This window comes from Motacilla alba, unplaced genomic scaffold (genome assembly GCF_015832195.1).
Source record: "Motacilla alba alba isolate MOTALB_02 unplaced genomic scaffold, Motacilla_alba_V1.0_pri HiC_scaffold_28, whole genome shotgun sequence".
Classification (NCBI taxonomy): Eukaryota; Metazoa; Chordata; class Aves; order Passeriformes; family Motacillidae; genus Motacilla; species Motacilla alba.
In genome coordinates, this window is record NW_024037374.1 from 1,857,079 (window position 1) to 1,862,279 (window position 5,201).

General features: G+C 53.9%; 1 pseudogene; it reads right to left on the reverse strand.

The window, feature by feature from the left end:
- Positions 1-5,201, reverse strand: part of LOC119696322 — a 2,199,709-nt pseudogene that overhangs the window by 978,829 nt on the left and 1,215,679 nt on the right.

The window sequence follows — 5,201 nt, forward strand, 5'->3', positions numbered from 1 at the left end:
CAGCCCCTGCTGCCATCCCATCTGCCCAGGGCAGCACAAGAGCCCCGGCCTTGGGGCCCTCCAGAGCTGCTCCTGCTCCAGGCCCAAGGCCCATGCCAAAGCTGGGGCAGCCACAAAGCTGTGCCCATTTCTGTTCATTGCTGCTCTGATGGGGATGGATCCTCAGCCACTTGGAAGTTGCTGATGAATTTTCCTTCTCCAGAGGCCTCTTCTTTCTTGAGCTCTACAGGAATTCACTGACGAAGGCTCATAAATATTTGTTCGAAACTCCTGAACAAGAGCCCCGGGGTATAAATTAAAATTCCATTTATTCTGTGGTTAATTAGACAGATTTCAGAAGTGTATTCAAAGTGAATATATTGTATTGAAAACAATGAAGAGAGAACTGTTTTGTCCTGTTTTCTATTCCTGTTTATAGACAGATATCACCAATGTCCAGTTGATACTGACCCCCACACCTCCTAAGGCAGTCTGAATAGATATGAAAATCAAGACCCTTCATGGCTGACAATCAATCACACCTTGTCCCTATCCCCACCCCACCATTTCCCTCATCCAAGCCCTGGCACTCAGAGCTGCTGAGGAATGGAGTCACATCCAGGGGTGTCCCCAGAGCTCAGCACTGGGGCCAGGTCAGTGAAATCTCTTTATTGCTGATCTGGACAAGGCCATCGAGGGCACCCTCTGTCAGTTCCCAGGTGAGCCCAGGCTGGGTGGGAGTGTGGCTGTGCTGGAGGGCAGGAAGCTCTGCAGAGGGATCTGGACAGGCTGGAGCCATGGGCCCAGGACAATGGGATGAGGTTCACCAAGGTCGAGGGCTGGGTCCTCCCCTGGGCTCACAACCACCCCAAATCCCTGGCTCTGCCCTGCCCCTGATCCCCACAGCCCGCCCTGTTTCCTTCATCCCTGCATTGCCAGGGACTTTCTGGGACAAGGGAGCTCTGCTCTGGGGATGGAGGGAGGTCCAAGTGCCACCACTGGAGTGGGAACCACAACTCTTAAGGTTTGTGTCCTTTGGGGGTCAGGAACTGGTGACACTCAGAGGCACAGCAAGTTTCTCTTCATGGCCAACAGACCATAGTTGAACAGGACACAATCTAATAACAATCACACTCTTCCCTGAGCTATGTGCAATGTCCCAACAGCATCTGCTGAGTCCACCATACACAAGTGATTTCCATACTAAAATTAATTTCACACAAACATGGTTTTGTGATTGCTATAAACACAATTAAGTTCTTGTATGAGGATGCTCATCCAGGAGTGGGGGCAAAACAGCTCAAACATTTCCTGATTTGCAAAGCTGTCAGTGGTGGATGGAGAAGGGAGCTCAGGCTGCTCTTGGTGTTGAGGAAATGCTGAAACCAGCCTGACTCATTTCATCTCCTCCTGTCCTGGCTGATCTCCCCTCTTTCCCCTTCCACCCATTGGCTTTTGTCTCCCACCAGGCCCCCCGGTGAAGAGCCTGGCTCTGTGTTCTCCAGCACCTCCCTGCTGGCACTGCCAGGCTGGGATGAGGAGCCCCTCAGCCTTCCCTGCTGCGGGCTGGACAAGCCCAGCTCCCTCAGCCTCTGCTCACAGCCCCAGGGCTCCAGCCCCACCTTGGAGGCCCTTCCCTAACCCTGCTCCAGCTGCCTGACATCTTTCCTGCCCTGGGCAACCCAAACCAGGCCACAGGGACCTGGAGAATCCCCGGCCTTGATGTCCTGGTCACACAGCCCTGGCCCCTTGTCCCCATGTCAGGCTCTGGGCTGGATCCTGTGGAACATCCTTTGCTGGAGGCTGTGGCTCCAGGGGGACCGGGGGTATACCAGGGGACAGGGACCCCGCTGGGCATGAACAGCATTGGACTTGTTGGGAGAAACTGTGAGGCGGAGCTGGGGCAGAGTGACCAACCCAGTGACCTGACACAGCCCTCCTGGGATGTCACACAGCCCCTCTGGGATGTCACAGCCTGCTCTGATGTCACTGCCCATTCTCTAATGTCTCACAGCCGGTCTCTGATATCACAGCCTACTCTGTGATGTCATAGTCTGCTCTGTGATGTCAGACCTCTGTCCTGGGATGTCACAGCCTACTCTGTGATGTCACAGAAGCAGTCTATGATGCCATAGATGCTCGATGACCTCACAAGACCCACTCAGGATTGTCATAGCTCACTCTGTGACCTCATGTTCCCAGATGATCAATTGCCTCCACCAGTTGAGCTCACACCTGGAGCTTGTTCTCCAAAACCCCAGGCCTATGAAAACCACACAATGCCCATTGTGTCAGAAGGGGAACTGGGAGTTCACCAGCCTCAGTGTCCTGCCAGCTCAGCCAGGCCCACTGGGACATTGGGCTCCACGACCACCAGGGACCACCAGAGACACCCCCAGGACAGAAGAGCACATGGGTAGAGGGGAGGGGAAATATGTTAATGATTTTGGGGAGATGATTATCAGATGTGTGTTTAGTCCAGGACAATCAATGAAGATGTGTGCAAAATGCAGACAATAAACAGAAACTTTCCTGTACTCAGCACGCACGGCTTTGGGAGGAGCTCTCCCCCGTGATTCCGGCTGAATAAAGAATGCTGCTTCCTAATGCTGCATTGCTGTTAAGGAGTTTTCTGTTTTAGTGAATTTTTGGTAGCACTGCCAAGGAAAATCTGTTTCCTGCTGTTCACAAACAGAGAAGGGCTGGTGGCAGATGTGGGGGTCAGAGGCTGCCTGGGACACAGTGACTATGAAATAATCAAGATTTCAATGTTCTGTGAGAGAAGGAGCGGCAGCAACAAAATTTCTACCCTGGAATTAGGAAGGGCAGACTTTGGCCTGTTTAGGATGCTGATTTGGGGAGTACTGAATCAGGTACAGATTTTTTTAAGGGAAAAAGCCCTTAAAAACCACGGGGTCCCGGAAGGATGGACACAATCCAAGAAAATAATCTTAAGGGGGAAGGAGAAGCCTGTCCCAGTGTGCCAAATGCGTGGCTGCCCATGGAGCTTTTGTGGAAGCTAAGGGGAGAAATGGAGCAGCAATGCAGTAAGTGTTTAAGGATGTCTTAAGCTTCTGCAAAAAGAAAAGGGGAGAGGTAAAACCTCAATTAGAAGTTAACACAACGGCTTCTGCAAAAAAATACAAAGTATTCTTATAAAAAAAAATAAAGCAAAAGGAGGGTGAAGGAGAACCTCTACTCTTTATTGAATGCAGTGGAGAATATAGTAACCAAAGATAAGGAAAAGGCTGAGCAACTTACCACTTTGTTTGTCTCAGATTTCAATATTAAGACAGGCTATCCTCAGGACAAGTGTTCTCCTGAGCTGGTAGATGGGCACAGGGAGCAGAACAGCCCCCTGGAATCCAGGAGGAAGCAGCTGCTGACCTGCTGAGCCACTCAGATGCTCACAGGTGTCTCTGGCACCAGATGGGATCCATCCCAGGGGGATAAGGGAGCTGGTGGATGAGCTCCTCAAGCTGCTCTCCATCATTTACCATCAGTCCTGGCTCACCAGGGAGGTTCCAGAGGACTGGAGGTGCCAGTGTGAGCCCATCCCCAGGAAGGGCTGGCAGGAGGATCTGGGGAGCTCCAGGCCTGTCAGCCTGACCTCGGAGCCTGGCAAGGTTATGGAACAGATCACCTTGAGTGCCATCACAGGGCACCCACAGGATGGCCGAGGGATTGGAGCCAGCCAGCGTGGATTCCATTATCTGCATTGAGGGTCGGGATGAGAGGATTGAGTCCACCATCAGCAAATTTGCAGATGACACCAAGCTGGGTGTAAGTGCTGATCTGCTGGAGGGTAGGAGGGCTCTGCACAGGGCCCTGGACAGGCTGGATCCAGGGCACAAATCCAACAAGGTGAGGTTTAACAAGTCCGAATGCCAGGTCCTGCACTTTGGCCACAACAACCCCTGCAGCACTACAGTTCCCATGGGGCCAAGTCAGGAACTGAAATGGGGAGTGAGGCCAGAGAGAAAAGGGCAAACAGGGATGGGCTGTTTGCAGGGGAGGGAACACGAGTAGGATATAGGAAAAAATTTGTACAAGGGAAGAGTAAAGAAAGCCAAGGTGAAGCCAAGGAAATGTTCAGAGCAGTCGGGGGGGTGGCTGCCAGGCAGCCCTGGCTCTGAGCAACAGTGTCTGCAGTGGGACAGGAAACTCCCAGCTGATGGCAACAAACTTTCTGGCTGACTGCAGGGGCCAGGACAAAGCTGAGTGGTTTCCCTGGTGGCCCCCAGCCCTTGCTGGCCCCAGGGGCTGATGGCATTTCTGCTCCCTCAGGTTGATGTCCCCACAGCAGCAGCATAGGGGTGCTCCCGCCTGCTCTGTGCAATGCAAACAGGGGCTCCTGAGCCAGTGCTGCCGTGCCTGTGCCTGCAAGGATGCGGCACCTGTGTGAGCTGGGGGAGAGGCCAGGGCTGCAGAGGGGGGATGGTGTTGGCAGCTGCATGAGGACGCTCTGGGACGCTGCCCTGGGCTGTCCAGCGCACTGGGGATGGATCAGCCCCTGCTCTGCTGCTCCTTCCCGTCTGCCCCAGGACCCTTGCAGAGCCCCAGCCATGCTGTTTGCCCCCAGCCTGGCCATGGCCACCCTGGGGCTGCTCACAGGGGTTTTCTGTGCTGAGCATTGGCCTGCGAATGTACTTGAGAGAGCCTGGGCAAGGAGGCTGCAGCCCCCAGGCCCTGGCCTGAGGTGTCAGCGCTGCCCCAGCAGTGCCCATGGCCTGTCCCTGCTGCAGCCCCGGCACTGCCACCCCCAGCACTGTGCCCGGCCCCGAGAGCACTCAGGCCCTACAGCAACACCAGGGCCACCAGGGCAGCGGGGCAGGGCCACGGCAGCAGCACTGGCAACACCAAGTGCTGCTGCTGCTGCTGGGCACAGCTGCTGGGCCAGCACTGATCTGCCCCCAGCTCTGCACACAGACATTGCTGCTGCAGCTGCAGAGAAGGCAACCAAAGGGCATCTCTGCAGAAAACTCTGCTGGGAGATCCTTTAGTTCCTTTAAAGCCACCAAGAGCGCAGCCAGTCATTGACACAGTCTGTGGCCACAGGGAATGAGAAGAGGAACAAAATGAGAAATGGCACAAGGAATCACATTTCTTTGGGGACAATATGAAAAAAGTAAAGCAAAGGAAAAAAGACCCCATAATCAAACCAACAAGAAGTATCAAACATGGCTTTTATTAGAAATGATTGGCAGAAATTGTCCAGCAGT